General features: G+C 32.5%; 1 long non-coding RNA gene across 1 annotated transcript; it reads right to left on the bottom strand.

Moving 5' to 3' along the window:
• Positions 1–17656: 17656 nt before the first annotated feature.
• LOC131654747 (uncharacterized) lies at positions 17657–18691 on the bottom strand. The gene is made up of 3 exons (XR_009299558.1): positions 18539–18691; positions 18141–18200; positions 17657–17997 (listed from the first exon to the last, which is right to left on the bottom strand). It is a non-coding gene; the product is annotated as an uncharacterized LOC131654747 (long non-coding RNA).
• Positions 18692–20457: the final 1766 nt, after the last annotated feature.

Here is a 20457-nt window from a genome sequence, read left to right as displayed (position 1 = left end):
TGTCACATCCAATCCAATGACCATTCTATATCCTATTGAGTGAACTCCATTCCACTGTCACCGATGTAGAAGAACAAAGTCTCCGTAATTTCTCTTCCATCCAAAGATATTCAACAATATCATCAGGAAAGGAAATCATTAGTGGTGGCACCTTTTTTCCCATATTTGTTTCACTATTCACAAAAAGAAATGGTTACCATAAGTATTACACCTTGACTACTCCTCCAACCACCATTTAACCTCATCCTCAATTACCACATTTTTGAACATGCATCCTAAATTCATAGCGACACTTTGGGTCATATGATCATCGATGAGGTTCCCTATAGGAATGAGGTCAATCAACAGGATTTCACAAAAGGTAAAACAAACAAAATTTCTCATTTCCATTCTAGTGGGTGCAGGCTCACTATTTCTAGGATTAAGTACTTTTGGTTCAATTTTGGAATCAATATCACTTTTTTCTACATCGTTAAGGTCTCTATTGAAATTATCTAGATATGATTTCCCTAGATGTATCATACTCAAATAAGATTGAAAATGGAAGAAATAAACAAATAAAGAAAAAATAAATACATTAACGTAACATAGGTAGCTATAAACTTGAGTGAGGAACGCAAGAGAAGCTCCAACAAGATGATTCAAATCCAAAAAATTGTAACAATAGTAAAAAATCACAGAAAATCTCTCCCTGATAATATCCAAGGTGAAGAAATTAAAAAATGAAAATGAAATACATGTTCCCCTTTTATAGGCGCGAAAGTTTCCATGTTTATTGACTATGATTCAATCGAATATCAATGACCGCATCCAATGGCTCAAATGAAATATCGAACCCATAACTAAACTTAAGTGCCCTTATGTGTGCCACTTGTCTATCGTACGCGCGTTGGCATTTGTGGAGGCATTACTCATAACAACGCCCTATTGTACAAGGGGAATTAACTGTGCTTGTCCCAATGCAAACTACCCTTACATAGAACCACAACAAATATCTCTCTTCATGGGGAAACTTCTCAATGGAAAAAGATCTCTCAATGGTACCTACTCTCAAAAGAGTCTCACTCATTCCTACTTCAACACTCATCATTTTAAAGTTGATATTAAATACTTGTGGTTATCTAAGCAGGAGAAAAACCCAAACCCATTAAGTCTGGCCTAATTCATATGTTGAATCCAGTAAAAGGCGCTCCACTCATTAATGCAAAAATTTACCTTCACTTTCAAACACCACATAGAAGCATGACCTCCCTTTAATCTTAATTGTTAATTACATCAAACAGATGCCCGCACTCCATGTCAAACAACCAGAAATGGTTATTATCGTTTTCTCCATATAAGTGTGACCCTAAGTGATATCTATGTATTCTTTTGCATACAGTTGCAAAGTTTCATCTTATTTAAACATTAACTAAAGTGTTAGAGTGTTAATCGTTGGTTGATACCTCCTCCCTTTATTCATCAGAAAACCATAACCACCGTACTGTTAGAACAAGAATTGTTCTGATCAATATTCTTAGTTTTGATAATAACAATGTATATGAATTTTGCTTGAGACAATGTGGTACTCTAATCCTATGCAATTTCCATTTCAGGAAATATATAAAGAGTATGCATAAATTCAGCGCAAGAAGCACTGACTCAGAAGGTTCAGCATGCAACATCAGAACATGCTCTTGCAAGACATCAGAAGATGGTCAAGCAGAATCAGAACATGGTCTATTGAAGCATCAGAAGAACTTGAGATCAGAAGCAGAAGAACTGAAGTTCTCATGGTATCACGCTAGAAGCACTTCAAGGTCAGAAGACAAGAAGATGCTCTGCACCAAGCTGTTATGACTCTGATATATTCAAACGTTGTATCTACAAAGATCAGATTAGAAGCAAGTACAAGATGGCAGGCTACACTGACTGACAAAAGGAACGTTAGAAACTATTAAAGGCAAAGTCAGTTAAAGCAGGAAAAACAAGGCTCGAGGTAGTTGACAAAAGAGTGAAACATTAAATGCAATGCTGTACGGATCACGCAACGCATTAAATGCTCTCAAGCGCCTATAAATAGAAGTTCTGATGAGAAGCTGAATACAACACTTTGCGCAAACATACAGAAACGCTGTCAAATTCAAAAGCTCTCAGACTTCATCTTCAACCTCACTTCATTATTGTTGTAATATCTTAGTGAGATTAAGCTTAAACTTTAAGAGAAATATCACAGTTGTGATTATAGCTTTTTAAGAAGCATTGTATAACTCTTGTAAGAATTTGTTTACATTCATTTGTAAAGAACTAGAGGAGATCAAGTTGTGATCGGATTCTCTAGAAAGTCTTAGAGGGTATCTAAGCATTGTGTTCCTAGAGTGATCAGGTTGTGATCAGAATACTCTAGAAGACTTAAAGGGTATCTAAGTGGAAAACCATTGTAATCAAGATTGATTAATGGATTAAATCCTCAGGTGAGGTAAATCACTCTAAGGGGGTGGACTGAAGTAGTTTTGTTAACAACGAACCAGGATAAAAATCATTGTGTTCATTGTTTTTATCTTAAGAGCTTTTAAAGTCACACTTATTCAAACCCCCCTTTTCTAAGTGTTTTTCTTTCCTTCAATTGGTATCAGAGCGCCGTTTCTAAGGTGCAAGCACTTAACCGTGTTTAGAAAAGATTCAGGAAGAGAAAAACGCTAAGTCAAGATGGTTGAAACTCCAACACCTACATCTACATTTGGCTCTGCTGAGCAATACAATGGAAATGGTAACAATGGTTACACTAGACCACCAGTATTCGATGGTGAAAACTTTGAATATTGGAAAGATAAACTCGATAGTTACTTTCTTAGTTTAGATGGTAACTTATGGGATCTTCTGGTGGATGGTTACAAACATCCAGTGAAAGCTAGTGGTGTAAAGCTCTCAAGACAAGAGATGAGTGATGATCAAAAGAAGCAATTCAAAAATCATCACAAGTGTAGGACTGTTTTGCTGAATGCTATCTCTCATGCTGAATATGAGAAGATATCTAACAGGGAAACTGCCTATGATATATATGAGTCACTGAAAATGACTCATGAAGGAAATGCCCAAGTCAAGGAGACCAAAGCTTTTGCCTTGATCCAGAAATATGAAGCCTTCAAGATGGAGGATGATGAAAACATTGAGAAAATGTTCTCAAGATTTCAAATGCTAACTGCTGGATTAAGAGTTCTAGACAAGGGATACACCAAGGCTGATCATGTCAAGAAGATCATCAGAAGCTTGCCAAGAAGATGGGGTCATATGGTGACTGCTTTCAAAATTGCCAAGAATCTGAATGAAGTCTCTATTGAAGAATTGATCAGTGCCCTGAGAAGTCATGAAATAGATCTGGATGCTAATGAACCTCAGAAGAAAGGTAAGTCTATTGCATTAAAATCTAATTATAAAAAATGCACTAACGCTTTTCAGGCTGAAGAAGAAGATTCTGAAGAATCAGAAGAAGAAGAAGAAGAAGAAGATGAACTGTCCATGATCTCCAGAAGGGTAAACCAACTCTAGAAAAGCAAGCATAGGAAGTTCAAGAACTTCAAAAGTTCTAAGAAGCTTGAACGAGGAGAATCTTGTGGAAGCAGAAGATCTAACAAGAAGAAGGTCACATGCTATGAATGCAATGAGCCTGGTCACTACAAGAATGGGTGTCCAAAACTTCAGAAGGAGAATCCCAAGAAGAAGTTTCATAAGAAGAAAGGTCTTATGGCAACATGGGATGATTCAGATTCAGAATCAGAATCAGAATCTGAAGGCGAGCAGGCAAACATTGCACCGATGGCCACAGTTGATGATGGATCAGAATCTACATCAGAATCAGATTCTAAAGAGGTATTTTCTGAACTATCTAGAGAAGAGTTAGTTTCCAGTTTAACAGAACTTCTGGAACTCAAGGCTCATCTTAGTATCAAATACAAAAAGCTGAAAAAGCTATTTGATTCTGAAACTAAGAAGCTGGAAGTGGAAAATTCTGAACTGAAGGAAAAAGTTTTAAAATTATCCAAAGATATTGGATCTCCTTCTGACTCAGAAAAATCCATTCCTAGTCTCAATCACATTCTGAAAGAATATGACTCGAGCTTTAGAAAGTTCTTATCTAGAAGTATTGGCAGAAGTCATCTTGCTTCTATGATATATGGTGTTTCTGGAAACAAAAGAGTTGGCATTGGCTATGAGGGTGATACCCCACATAAACTTGAACCTGTAGATGATATGAAAATCACATACAAGCCATTGTATGATCAGTTCAAGTATGGTCACTCACATGATATTAGGCTCACTTCACATGCCAAAAGCTTTCATGTTACACACACTAAGAAGCATGTGACACAACCTAGAAAATATCATGCTGCTAAACCTAAGGAATATCATGTTGTACCTCCTGTTGTTTATTATGCTAAACCCAAGTTCAATCAGAACTTGAGGAAAACTAACAAGAAAGGACCCAAGAAGTTGTGGGTACCTAAGGAGAAAATAATTTCTGTTGCAGATATCCTTGGCAGCAAAGAAGACAAAGCACAACATGTCATGGTACCTAGACTCTGGGTGCTCGCGACACATGACGGGAAAAAGGTCTATGTTCCAAGACCTGGTGTTTAAGTCCGCTGGAGAAGTCAAGTTTGGAGGAGATCAGAAGGGCAAGATTATTGGCTCTGGAACCATAAGTACTGGTAACTCTCCTTCCTTATCTAATGTATTTCTTGTAGAAGGATTAGCGCATAACTTATTGTCCATAAGTCAATTAAGTGACAATGGTTATGTCATAATCTTCAATCAAAAGTCTTGCAAGGCTCAGAAGGATGGCTCAATCCTATTTACAGGCAAGAGAAAGAACAACATTTATAAGATTGATCTTTCTGATCTTGAGAAGCAGAAGGTGACTTGCCTTATGTCTGTTAGTGAAGAGCAATGGGTCTGGCACAGAAGATTAGGCCATGCTAGTTTGAGAAAGATTTCTCAGATTAACAAACTAAATCTGGTCAGAGGACTCCCAAATCTGAAATACAAATCAGATGCTCTTTGCGAAGCATGTCAGAAGGGCAAGTTCTCCAAACCTGCATTCAAATCTAAGAATGTTGTCTCTTCCTCTAGGCCGCTAGAACTTCTGCACATTGATCTGTTTGGACCAGTCAAAACAGCATCTGTCAGAGGGAAAAAATATGGATTAGTCATCGTAGATGATTATAGCTGCTGGACATGGGTAAAGTTCTTAAAACACAAGGATGAGTCTCATTCAGTGTTCTTTAAATTCTGCACTCAGATTCAATCTGAGAAAGAGTGCAAAATCATAAAGGTCAGAAGTGATCATGGTGGCAAATTTGAGAACAGATTCTTTGAGGAGTTCTTCAAAAAAAAATGGTATTGCCCATGATTTCTCTTGCCCTAGAACTCCACAGCAAAATGGAGTTGTAGAGCGAAAGAATAGGACTCTACAAGAAATGGCCAGAACCATGATCAATGAAACCAATATGGCTAAGCATTTCTGGGCAGAAGCAATAAATACTGCATGTTATATTCAGAATAGAATCTCTATAAGACCTATTCTAAATAAGACTCCTTATGAATTGTGGAAGAACAGAAAGCCCAACATTTCATATTTTCATCCTTTTGGATGTGTTTGTTTCATTCTGAATACTAAAGATCATCTTGGTAAGTTTGATTCTAAGGCACATGAGTGTTTCCTTCTTGGATATTCTGAACGCTCTATAGTCTACAGAGTATACAATACTGAAACATTGGTTGTAGAAGAATCAATAAATATCAGATTTGATGATAAGCTTGGTCTTTAAAAGCCAAAGCAGTTTGAGAATTTTGCAGATTTAGATATTGATATATCAGAAGCTGAAGAACCAAGAAACAAAGTATCAGAAGCTGAAGATCTCAGAAGCAAAGGATCAGAAGATCAAGTTGCTGCATCTTTAGAGAATCTCAGAATTTCTGAAGAGCCAACAGTCAGAAGATCTTCTAGACTCACATCTGCTCACTCAGAAGATGTCATTCTTGGAAAGAAGGATGATCCTATTAGAACAAGAGCATTCCTTAAGAACAATGCAGAATGTCAATTAGGTCTTGTTTCTTTGATCGAGCCAACTTCTGTTGATCAAGCTCTAGAAGATGCAGACTGGATAATTGCCATGCAAGAAGAACTAAATCAGTTTACAAGGAATGATGTATGAGATCTTGTTCCTAGACCAAAAGGATTCAACATCATTGGAACCAAGTGGGTCTTCAGAAACAAGCTGAGCGAGAAAGGAGAAGTTGTAAGAAACAAAGCCAGACTGGTTGCTCAGGGCTACAGTCAGCAAGAAGGGATTGACTATACAGAAACCTTTGCACCAGTGGCCAGGTTAGAATCTATTCGCTTATTGATTTCTTTTGCCACTCAACATAACATCACTCTATATCAGATGAATGTTAAGAGTGCCTTCTTAAATGGTTATATAGAAGAAGAAGTTTATGTTCACCAACCTCCTGGTTTTGAAGACTCTAAGTCTCCAGAACATGTTTTCAAATTAAAGAAATCATTGTATGGATTGAAGCAAGCTCCTAGCGCTTGGTATGAAAGATTAAGTTCTTTCCTTCTGAACAATGGTTTCACTAGAAGACAAGTGGATACTACTCTCTTCTGTAAAACATTTAAGATATTTTAATTTGTCAAATTTATGTTGATGATATTATCTTTGGAACATCTAATGCTACACTTGGAAAGGAGTTTGCTAAGTCTATGCAGGTTGAGTTCGAGATGAGTATGATGGGAGAACTTAAGTACTTCCTTGGGATTCAAATCAATCAAACTTCTGATGGAACATAAGTTCATCAAACGAAGTATGTAAAAGAACTTTTGAAGAAGTTTAATCTTTCTGATAGCAAAGAAGCCAAAACTCCTATGCATCCAACGTGTGTCCTAGGTAAGGATGAGGTAAGTAAGAAGGTAGATCAGAAGTTGTACAGAGGTATGATTGGATCTCTTCTATATCTGACTGCTTCTAGACCTGACATTTTATTCAGTGTTTATTTGTGTGCAAGATTCCAATCAGATCCTAGAGAATCTCACTTAACAGCTGTTAAGAGAATTCTGAGGTATCTGAAAGGTACTACTAATGTTGGTTTAGTCTACAGAAGATCTAAAGAGTACAACTTAGTAGGATTTTGTGATGTTGACTATGCTGGAGATAGAGTTGAAAGGAAAAGCACTTATGGAAGTTGTCAATTTCTTGGAACTCACCTGATCTCCTGGTACAACAAGAAGCAAGCTACCATTGCCCTCTCAACAACAGAAGCAGAATATGTTGCTGCTGCTGGTTGTAGCACACAGATGCTCTGGATGAAGAGCCAGCTAGAAGATTATCATATTTATGAGAGTAACATTCCTATTTTCTGTGATAATACTTCTGCTATATGTTTATCTAAGAATCCAATCTTACATTCCAAAGCTAAACATATTGAGATTAAACATCATTTCCTTAGGGACTATGTTCAGAAGGGTGTTCTTTCTTTAAACTTTGTGGATACAGACCATCAATGGGCTGATATCTTTACAAAACCCCTTGCTAAAGATAGGTTTAAGTTCATTCTGAAGAATATCAGTATGGATTTATGCCCAGAATGAGAAGATGAGAAGTTCTGACGTATGGATAAGTTCTGAAATGTGTTTGGATTATTTTCTTATAAGAAGTTCTGATTCTGTTATTACTAACGTTTCATTATCTAAGTTGATTCAGAATCTCTTTTAAAGTAAAACAGCTGTCACCAGTTGTTCCAGAAGATGAACACATGTTCACTCTTTTTGGACAGACATGCGTGCAACTGAGGAGACGCCGCCCTAGGTAACTGTGCAAATCATTTCAAATTTCACATTATCTATCCTAACGTCATCTCTCATTAAATGCATTTGATTCCATGTTCTCTGTAATCATGTTCATTCAAACATGTATTGCATTTCATTTCAAATCCGTCCCTTTATATACTCATCTTCACATTCATTTCATCTTTTTTACATTCTCTCTCTTCATTCATCTCTCTCTCCTTCATTGTTTGCATAAACCCTAGTTCGTAACCGAACCTCAGAGAATCTTCATGCTTTCTTCGTCAAGTACTCAAAGAAGAAAAATGTCACCTGCTCATCTTGTTCAACACAAGTACAGTTACACTCCTTTGAAGACATGTTCTATTCCGTCAACGGAACTGGAAGTTCTTTGTGAATCATCGGTAGATTTTGAAAAGCCAAGGATACATGGTTTCAATACAAATGTTGAAACGATGGAACAAGGTTGGTCAAACTACCTTAAAAGATTGGTTGGACCAATATATCCTGCATTAGTAAAGGATTTCTGGGTTCATGCAACGGTTACTCCAACAACTATCATCTCTTTTGTGTTAGGGCATGAGGTTGTGATAACTGAGAAGTTGATCAGAAAGCTGTACAATCTGGAGGATGTTCAGAAGGAAAATGGACTCTGAGTTTCTGAAGCTTCAGAAGGAATGCATAGCAGAAGCTCCTGGTCATCTTGGATTCCTAAGATCCTATGAAGACTTCTGGCATAGTCCTCTTGGAGGCATATATTGTTTTGAAGAGAAAGCCTTTATTGATGAACTGGTAGAAGTTCCTGAAGCTGAACAAGAAGCACATTCTTGGGAGATTGTCGTTTAGAAGCCAAAATATCCGGTTCTGACTGGAGATTTCCAGTGGTTATTCAACTGGCTAAGGGTGAATCCTTCTAAGAAGGCATCTAACATGGTCATTCCTGAAGTTGTCTACCCTTCAGAAATTGCTGCTACCATTCCTCCAAAAAATCTGGCTGAGATTCTTCAAGCTCTTAAGAATGAAGATTCTGTGATCCCTGATCCAGAATATGCTGAAGATGCTTCTGTGTCAGACTCTAATGTTGAGATGGAAGATGCTAAGAATCATCCTTCTGAGAAAAGTCCTGTTCAGGAAACTCAAGAAGATGTTCTCACATTGGATGCTGCTGCTGGTAATGCTATCCCTCTGAATGATAGTTGTGCATCTTCTTCTGCTGAACCCTCCATTCTGGTGAACGCTATCAAGGCTCTTTAACAGAATCAAGATGTTCTAGCTTCTCGCTTGGATAAGCATGATGAAGCACATGAGGAGTTCAGAACCTTCATGAAGAAACAGACTGAAAGCACCTCTGAGATTCACGACCTTCTGGCCAGAATAGTTTCTAAACTAGGTTAGTCGTAGTCCTTTGGTCTTAGTTGTCTCTTTGTTCTTGCATCTGTTTTCTTGCATCCTCTTCTGTATCTTCTGATAATTTTTTGCTAGATCAATGAAATTTATCTTCTCTCCATATTGTTTGTTTTTCATCTGAATCTTTTATGCTTTTTGATGTTATGACAAAAAGGGGGAGAAAATGTGATAAAATGACTTGATTAATTATATCAGTTGCTGGGAGTAAGTTTCCACATTTCTAACAGAATTTTCAAGTTCTATGTCTTTGAGATTTTTGCAGGATTGAAGACATTTTGAAAAAGCTCAACATGAGAAGCAAAGACATGGGGAAAAGCAATTATATATAGAAACATGCTCATGGAATTTGAAGCAAGCTTAGCGCTGTGAAGCTTCAAGATCAGAAGAAAGAAGGAAGAATGTTTTGATATTCTCGTAGCAGAATATGCTCTAACACATTCTTATCCCTTATATGTTCTGATGCATTTTATGTGTTCTGACACATACTATATGCTCGGATACATATCTTATATTCTGATTCATTCATGCTCTGACTTTTGTCGTTTAGTTTGTTCTGAAACATTTCAAGATGTAGAGATGCTCTGATGATGCTCTGGTACATTCAACAATGTTCTGATACAATCTAGCATGCAATGATTCAAGAAGAAATTCAAAGCTCTGAAGCTGTCCTATGGAAGCAAGAAGCAGAAGCTCTGAATGTTTTGAAGTTCTAGGCATATGTGAACGTCTCATCTGAAATGGAAAATACTCAGGGAAGTCCTTTATTTATAAATTTCTTCCAGTATTTATTTCAGGGGGAGATTATTCATCTCAGGGGGAGATTGTTAATCTCAGGGGGAGACATATTCACACACTATGTTTATATGCTTATGCTATAACTGTGTAAATGTCTTTAGCCGTCTGATATTCTGATTGCAAATTCATATCATTTATATATGTTTTTGTCATCATCAAAAAGGGGGAGATTGTTAGAACAAGAATTGTTTTGATCAATATTATTAGTTTTGATGATAACAACGTATATGAATTTTGCTTGAGACAATGTGGTACTCTAATCCTATGCAATTTCCATTTCAGGAAATATATAAAGAGTATGCACAAATTCAGCGCAAGAAGCACTGACTCAGAAGGTTCAACATGCAACATCAGAACATGCTCTCGCAAGACATCAGAAGATGGTCAAGCAGAATCAGAACATGGTCTATTGAAGCATCAGAAGAACTTGAGATCAGAAGCAGAAGCACTGAAGTTCTCATGGTATCACGCTAGAAGCACTTCAAGGTCAGAAGACAAGAAGATGCTCTGCACCAAGCTGTTATGACTCTGATATATTCAAACGTTGTATCTACAAAGATCAGATCAGAAGCAAGTACAAGATGTCAGGCTACGCTGACTGACAAAAGGAACGTTAGAAACTATTAAAGGCAAAGTCAGTTAAAGCAGGAAAAGCAAGGCTCGAGGTAGTTGACAAAAGAGTGAAACATTAAATGCAATGCTGTACGGATCACGCAACGCATTAAATGCTCACAACGGTCATCTTCTCAAACGCCTATAAATAGAAGTTCTGATGAGAAGCTGAATATAACACTTTGCGCAAACATACAGAAACGTTGTCAAATTCAAAAGCTCTCAGACTTCATCTTCAACCTCACTTCATTACTGTTGTAATATCTTAGTGAGATTAAACTTAAACTTTAAGAGAAATATCACAGTTGTGATTATAGCTTTTTAAGAAGCATTGTATAACTCTTGTAAGAATTTGTTTACATTCATTTGTAAAGAACTAGAGGAGATCAAGTTGTGATCGGATTCTCTAGAAAGTCTTAGAGGGTATCTAAGCATTGTGTTCCTAGAGTGATCAAAATACTCTAGAAAACTTAGAGGGTATCTAAGTGGAAAACCATTGTAATCAAGATTGATTAGTGGATTAAATCCTCAGGTGAGGTAAATCACTCTAAGGGGGTGGACTGGAGTAGTTTCGTTAACAACGAACCAGGATAAAAATATTGTGTTCATTGTTTTTATCTTAAGAGTTTTTAAAGTCACACTTATTCAAACCCCCCCTTTCTAAGTGTTTTTCTTTCCTTCACGTACTAGATGCTTTTACAAGGTGGTCATCTTTAACATTTCTTATATTCCTAATTCTAGTACAGAGTAATGGATTGTTCCGGTACACCTTAAAGTTCTTTATTATTTAGTTTATATACAACATCCATACTCGTCAACCCAATGAGACACATTCTCCAAAGGACAAAATCGTAAGCACAATACCTTGTAGATGTAGTTGTCACCATACTTAAGGTCGGTCAAAATATTAGGGCTAGAAGGAGGGACCAAACTTACATACTCGAGGTTCAGACCCTTTAGTTCCTTAGCCTTGACTAGGGCAACTGCTCCAATACATGTTAAAGTTCCACATTGCTTGAGAATCGAGAAAAATGATAGATTATATAGAACATTCACACTCCTCAAGCTAACGTGACACATTTTACAAATGATAATTCCGTGATGAATTTCTACACCCAAATCACACAATGCCTCATAGACGTGTGATCACCACACTTTAGGTTGATCAAAATAGACTCACACTCTTTGATGCCCTTTTCTTAATTCTTTGACGTTTCAAACAAAATAAATAGTATATCTCTCTTCTTAATCTATCTTTTCAACTTCTATTGATCCAATCAGGTGTAAGTTACCACCAAACTTTACACAACTCATTTACCACCCCCATTTTACTCTAAACACGCCTGTTATCCTTTTGATTTTGAAAAGAAAAATACTTTACATGTATGATATGAAATTGCATCTCTCTATCATATGATGCGTTTGTCAAATTAATTATCACCCTTCAATAAAAGATAGAGTCACATATTTCTTGTTCCCTTAGCTATAAGTGAAGATAGGCCCCACACTCCTACTTGACCAAATTGCTTAAGCTATGATGTCATTCATATACTAACTCTTAAAATACATAACATGATGGTGTTGATCATGGTGGTTAAAGCAAAATAAGAGCCTCTTTCATGCCCACACCATCATCATCATATCCACTTCAATGGGCCCCTTATGTCCATATTTTCTACCTTTGATTGGTTCTTCTTGTTTCAGGTTGCCAAGAATACCTACTTTACTATATATTACAATTATATGATATAATTAATTAATACTTACAATATATGGATATATAATTAAATGATAATTAAGTATGGGTTTAGTCATTTTCCATGAAGCGTTTGTGACATTCTTTCTTGAACAATTTATGTGAACATCTCCACTATAAAAAGAAAAAAAAAGTGAAATATTTAAATAAATCATAGATATATTGTCATGTTAACATCAATCCAATGAGGAATCTTAATTATGTATTTAATAAATTATTGTCAAATATATGCGCCGCCATATTATATCATATATAGTTAGGTTGTGTTTTGTTTGTTCTTCAACTTAACCTTAAGTTGGGTTATTGTATGGTTAGACATTGAGTATGGTATAGTAAAAATTACACATAGATTGAAATAGTATGTATTATTTTGGTGCTTGCAATTAGAAGCAACTAGTTGACAATGATATATAACCGTTTTATTCATTCTCACTGTTAATAATAATAATAACTAGTCAGAGACCCGTGCTTCCGCACGGGTGATTTTTTTTCTGGTGTAATATTTTTGTAATGATATGAATAATATAAATAAAAGGAATTATAAGCAATATGCATAATTAAAAGGAATTGTTTTACTTGAATAGAGTTAGAGTTTTATTGATTGCTCTGTTATACTCCCAATTCTTTGAAAACCTAATATCCGTAGGAATCGTTTTGAAATTTGAAAATAAATACTTTAGTTTTCAAATAAAAGTCATTATTGTTTAAAATAAAATAGGCATTGTATTGAAAGTAGCCCTTAAGATTAAACATTATTATATTATTCATGTGTTAATTTTGTGTGTAATAAAGAACCATATAAAAAAAAGGACATGTGAGTTGGAGAAAAAAATAAAATTTTAACGAATGCAAATGTAAAATTTTAACTATAAATGAAAAATATGAAATAATTTACTTAATTATAAATTTAACAATAATTATATAGAAAACAATGATCCACAAAAAAATGTTTAAGATAGGTTAAGAACACAATAGCAAAATTGGGTCAGGTAATTTAATAATTGACGGTCCAACAACAATTAAAAGAAAATGATATAGATCACTATGGTTTAATTATAAATGAAAAATAATCATATAAATTCAATTATATTAAATAATCATATAAAAAAATACTATAAGATGGAGATAATAAAAATGAAATATTAACATTTAAAAATAAAAATCATCTCTCAATTAATAGTAATTGTTGATTAAAATAAAATAGCTACTATGTTGATAATGACCCGTGAAATAAAAAAATAATTTGATGCGATATAAAATATATTTAAAAACAAATGTAAAATAAACAATAATCCTGAAAATTTAATTGTATTAAATAATGATAAAAAATCGTGAGATGGAGAACAAAATAAAAATAAAGATATTATCTCTCAAATAAAGATAATGATTGATTAAATAAAATAGGCATTATGTTGATAGTGACCCGTGAGATAATAAATAAATAAATAGAGAAAAAAATTAAAATGAAAGTAAGAAAGTGTGAAAAAATGTGAGAGAAATTTGAAATTTTAATTAAGATAGAAAAAATGTGTAATGATCGATTAAAAAAATTAAATATTAAGTTGATAGTGGCCCGTGAAATAATGAAATATTTTTGGGAATAATAATTAAATGATCGATTATTAATATTTTTTGCGATAATAGATAAATGTTGAAAAATTAAAATGAAAGTATGTAAAAATGAAATGCGAAAGAAATTTAAATTTTTTAGTAAGATTAAAATTTAAAAATAGATTATTAATATTTTTTGTGATAATAAATAAATTAAGAAAAATTAAAATGAAAGTAAGAAAGTGTGGGAAAATGAAATGTAAAAGAAATTTAAATATGACTTCCATCATCCATTGCTTACATGTGATGTCATCATTCATGCAATAAAGTTGTAGGGAAAATGTTATTTAATTCGGACCAATGAAAAGCTAACACTTGGGGCATCCATTCAATAAAGTTGAAAGAGTGAATATTTAATTTGTTAGTTACAAAAATGACCTTTTATTAGTGCAAATAAATTTTGGTGAAAGGGTAATTTAGGCAATTTGGTCAATCTATTATTAATGAATAGATAGTAGATAGTAGATAGATAGTAGATAATAATAATAATAATAATAATAATAATAATAATAATAATAATAATAATAATAATAATAATAATAATAATAATAATAATAATTTTAATGTTAAAATCTCCATGCAATTAGGAGAAATTTGATAATATCTATACAATATTAACAAACTTTTGAATTGACCGCAAATTTTAGCATATTAATATGATGAAAAAAAAAAAAAAAGTTAACATTCTATATCTTACAAAGTTACAATATTATAAAATTGATACACAAAATATTTAATAATTTTTAATATTAAAAATTAACTGCATATTTAAAGATTGATACACAACTTTTTAAATTAATAAAAACAAATATTAATTTATTTAAAAAATTATTGAAATTAAAATGATGCATAAAAATAAAAATTGAGTCTAACATATATGTGAAACGAAAGAATAAATAATAATATGAAATGTGACCTTAATTGGTAGATTATTTTCACAATGTGAAACCTGTTTTTAAGTATGATCATGACACCAAAAGTTCCAACAATATGATTTTCGATAATATTTGCCTTCTATTAAAATTAAAATGACACATAAAACCATTGTAATTAAAATGATATATAAATAATAAAATATTGGGTTTAACATATAATTTAAAAGAAAGACTAAATTAAGAGGAACAATAATATAAAAGGAGACCGATACTCCCTCCGTTTTTATTATAAGTCGCTTTGGATAAATATTTTGTGTTTTATTATAAGTCGTTTTACAATTTTAATAATCAGTAATACTATTTTTTTCTATTATAGCTTTAAGCATTTATTATTCTCTTTCTTCAAATTATTTTAATTTGTCTTTCCCATATAATTAATGAAGGACAATTTAGTAAAATCTTTTATAATTTATCTATTTCATACAATAGTTATTATTTTTCTTAATATGTGTGAAAATGTCAAAACGACTTATAATAAAAAACGGAGGTAGTAGATTATTTTAACGATGTGAAATTTTCTTTTAAGTATGATTAGAATACCAAAGACCTCAATAATATAATTTTCAGTAACATTTATTAGTTTAAAATTAAAGGCTTAAATACAATTTTGCCTCATAAAATTTCTTAATTGTTTGATTTGCGTCCTCTAAGTTTCAATTGCTTGATTTTGGTCCCTTAAGTTTTTAATTGTTTGATTTTGGCCCCATAAGTTTCAATTGTTTGATTTTGACCCCTCAAGTTTGTCCCTTTTTACATTTTATAATCATCTAATGACATGTAGACTAAACCTCTCTTTTTTTATTATTTTTTCTCTTTTTTTTTTAAAATTAATTTTCTTCTCTACAATTCTATTTTCCTTCTCTTTTTAATAGTTAAGCTTTGAATGTAATATCTTAAAAATTTTAAATATTTTATTCTACATATGCTTAATGGCAAATTGTTTTTGACGACAAAAAAGATGGACTACTAGCTAATTAAAATAACAAACTCTTTGGCCGAAAATTCCCTCATATTTAAGCATAAAGTCCCGAAATATAACAATCCTATTAGTCATAAAGAATTTCAATCTTTTTATAAGTGATTTAATAGGCTTGTTCCTATATAATAAAATAATTTTGTTAAAAGGTTCACACATGTTATTAGCTAAAGAGTATGTTATTTTAATTAGTTAGGGGTCTATCTTTTTTGTTCTCAAAATAATTTTCCATTAAGTATATGTTGACCGGAAGAATTAATATTTTCAAGATATTTCGTTCAAAGTTTAACTATTTAAAAGAAAAGAAAAATATAATGGTAGAGAAGAAAATTAGAAAAAAGAAGTAAAAAAAAAGGTAATAAAAAGAGAGAAGTTTAGTCTACATGTCACTAAGGGACTATCAATGCAAAAAGAGACAAATTTAAGGAGTTCAAATCAAACAATTGACAAATTTCGAAGGTCAAAATCAAACAATTGAAACTTAGAGGGGCAAAATCAAACTTAGAAAACTTGGAGGAACCAAAATCAAACAATTAAAACATGGAGGGTCAAAATCAAGTAATTGAAAAACTTGGAGGACCAACACTACATTTAAGCCTAACACTACAAGAAATTCTACGGTTAGCTACGACCAAAATCGTAGGTAATTTGAAGCGAATCTCTATCGAATAGAGTTAGATGGAGATTAGAGACGTATTAGCTACTATTTATGCCGTAGTTTGAATTGAGTGGCTAATTATCTAGACTAAAATGTCCTAGCAAAATTCAATCTAATTTTTTACAATTCCTAGCTAAATCACAACTAAAACGTAGCAAATTACAGGTCTTTTATTTATGTTTCCAAACTATTCAGCTATAGTATATCCACAAAAATATCATAGTAAATCTCAAGCTAAATTTTGTTACATTAGATTTTTAATTTTCATATCAAAGCCCAATTAGGCTATAAATTAAAAAAATTAAAACTATTCATATTTTTCCATTTCCTAAGCATTGATTATGCATTCATTTAAACTTATACTTAATAGAATGAGAGGCAATTTCATATTTATATATTTTCATTGAGTAATCCATTACTCATTAAAATAAAAAACAATTTTATAATATCATTAATCAATGTAAGGCATAATTGAATAATATTAGTCAATTATAAGACCTGATGTTCACCATTCTGATGCCTCAAAAGCATCTACTATCATAGTTATATTAAGACCACCATGGACTTTGACATTAAAGCTTAGAGCACATGAAAACAACTATGAAGACTTGCAACAGAAAAACACATCATGAGTTGAGTTCTTGGACAACCATTTGTCCAAATCAGCACATAACCTGGCATGTAGAAACACCAAGAAGTTAGAAGCAAAAAACTTGTCAATTAAGATAAAGAGTGGACTTACTTTCAATTATGATTTAATGCTGCATTGATTTTAAAATATATCAACGACCAAAATTAGAACTAATTGCGATCCAATTGGTATTCATAATAGAGTTGCAAATATATAAAACTTATGCTGCCCATTGCAATCCATTATCAGCAAATGGAGAGGATATAGGGGTGTTAGGATTGATATCATAGCAAGGTACTAAACCAACAACAACAACAACAACAACAACAACGAATACTATCAAGCAAGTACAATCATCATTTGAGTACAGTAAAAATATGAAAACATACACATACATATTCCTCCACAAACACATACATCATCTCTCTTGATGTGTGTCATAAACCACCACACACGTAGCACTGTTTCATCTGCTTCGCTGCTGGACAGTTTACAGCAGAGTGACCTTCCTCACAGCAATTATAGCATGCTCCCCAACTACTATCTTGAGGGTCAAAATATCTCGGACCCCACAGGTAGAAAATAAACAGAGTGATATACCCAACTAAGCATTCCTCAACTTATAGTATTTTTAAAATCAATCACATTTCAGATCAAATATATCAACTTACAAGCAACTTTTGCAGAACCACATTGTCACCTATCTGAACCAAACTTGCTTCCAGTTCCACAGACTCGTGATTCTCTGAAGTTTTGATTATCTCATCAACCTCTTACTATGCAGCTATAATAACCTACAGAAAAAAGAAAAGCATAAAAAAATCCAAAGTATCTCACGCAAATCATTAAGAAAATTCAATTCGATATAAAATCAATAAAAACATAAGAGAAACCAGTTTTTTCAAAAATTAGAAGCAAAGCATGGAATGAGACGTACACTTGAATCCCCAGAGTCCAAAGAGAGGGACTTGAATTATGGTATACACATCAGCAGACTCTGCACAATGTTTAAACATACAATTCTTTCAATTTATTGGTCAATTACCTTTTATTGTCATCTTATAGAGCACCGACACTTCAAATTTAAAGTGTGTATGTTGTCAAGATTCAAGACAGCATCGACACCAACACAAGTAATTCTATTCAATTAATTACATATCCTCAAATTATCATTAGAGATATCGTGTTAGACAATGAATGGATGCTCAATAGTATCATCAATATTATACACATTATTAGCGGCTCTAATAAGTTATTTCATTTTTCCTATCATCAACGTAACAACAACATACAACATAAACAATTTACATTATTAGATTTCAAATTCCGTGTCACCTTTTTGGAAGCTCACACTCTGAGTTTGGAACTTGTTAACGGTTTGTTCAAGCAGCTTCACAACTTCTCTTAGAGCATTTCGTGACTCTTGAAGCTTCAATTACTTTTTCTTCAGCTGGATACAAAAAATCAAAACTGAAAGAACCTGAAATTGACAAAATAACAATTATAGATGTAAAACAGCTAGATTAGGGTTTCATATGAAAATATGAGCAAGGATGAGAGAATGTGAAGATCAATTGGAAATGGAGAGAGGATAATATATCAATATGACTGGGACAAGATCGAATTGGGAATTAGACGAAGTCGGTCGCAGAAGGAGACATCGATCGGAGATGCAGACGAGGTCGATCGGAGATGCAGACGAGGTCAATCGGAGATGCAGACGACGTCGATTGGAGATGCACGTGAGATTGATCGGAGAGGAAGAGACGAAGCTAGATAGCAAAGGAAACACATAGATGGAAAAAAATTTATGGACAATTATTTTTTAATGAAAATAATATATTAAAATTTTATACATACTTTTTTTCTACAAACTTGTTATAAAAATTTGTAAAATTGAATCAATAAATTATTTAATTGTTTTTAAAAATAATTTTTATGTTTATTGTAAAATTGAAAATGTTAATTTTTTATTTTTTATTCAATTAATTTTAATCGTAAATTACTTGCAAATATATGTTTTTTTCTTGGATCATTTTTAACTTCAAACAGAAAATAAAATAAAAAAGTAATAAAAAATATAGTAAATCAAGAACTGGTTTAGAAAAATATAAGTATTAGCTAGAAATTTTATTGGTAGTTAAAGCATATCCAATCAGTCTCAAATTAGCTTTGATATATAACTGTAGCAATATTTTGGTAGCTAATATGAATTTTTCTTGTAGTAACATAAAAAATATCAAATCAATAATATAAAAACTTACAAACAAATTCTAAATATAAATTTGGCCAAAAAAAATTATAAATGTAAATACCTAGATAGTATAAAACATAAGTATTTGTATATTCTTCTGGTTTAAAATGCACATTATGTCTCATACTCTCATCCACAACAAATGAATTATGTAAACGGTGAAACTTTTATACTAAGAAAAAAGAGCAATAAAATAAAATAAATCTGCACATGAAAATCATACTTAATCCCTTTAGGTTATAAAATAAATAGGAGTTACTAAATAATCAATATGCAAATGAATTGGAGAGAAGAAAATTTTGGAGTAAGACATGTAATGAATTTTATATGGAATAATTTTGATTAGGTGACATAAAAAGGAAAAGAAATTGGAGGTTATATATATAATAATAATAATAAATATTCCACCAATGCGTAGTAATAAAAATAAATATTAGTTTATAAGTAGTAAGTACAAATATACAATAAATATCAATAATTTGTTTATATTAATATATAAATATAAAAAAAAAATATGCAGACAATATTAAATACATACTGTTTAACAACCTTACCCACCATTCATATACAAACACTACTAAGAAAAACACGTATAATCTCAGTTGGTTATGAGATGTTAGAGGGGAAAGGTTGAACTTGTAGCGGATTCGATCTCCAGCAACTACTTATTTGTTTTTTTAGGAACTACTTTACCTCTCGATTATTAGAATAACTGAGGGAATATATATATATATATATATATATATATATATATATATATATATATATATATATATATATATATATATATATATATTCCTTGTTTTATTAAAATACAATTTTTTTTATCTTACATTATTTTTTTTCAATCTGCAAGTACAAATAATTGGCAAATTCTGGACCCGATTCATCGTCATCATTGTTAATTGGGATGAAGATCAAATGCTGGAATCTCGTTTCATTGAATCTTGGGGACAATGATGTCATCGTGGACCCGATCAAATGCAACAACCTCGTTTCA

Source organism: Vicia villosa, linkage group LG3, assembly GCF_029867415.1.
Source record: "Vicia villosa cultivar HV-30 ecotype Madison, WI linkage group LG3, Vvil1.0, whole genome shotgun sequence".
Lineage (NCBI taxonomy): Eukaryota > Viridiplantae > Streptophyta > Magnoliopsida > Fabales > Fabaceae > Vicia > Vicia villosa.
Note: the sequence above shows the minus strand (reverse complement) of the source record. Positions and strands in the feature narration are given on the sequence as shown.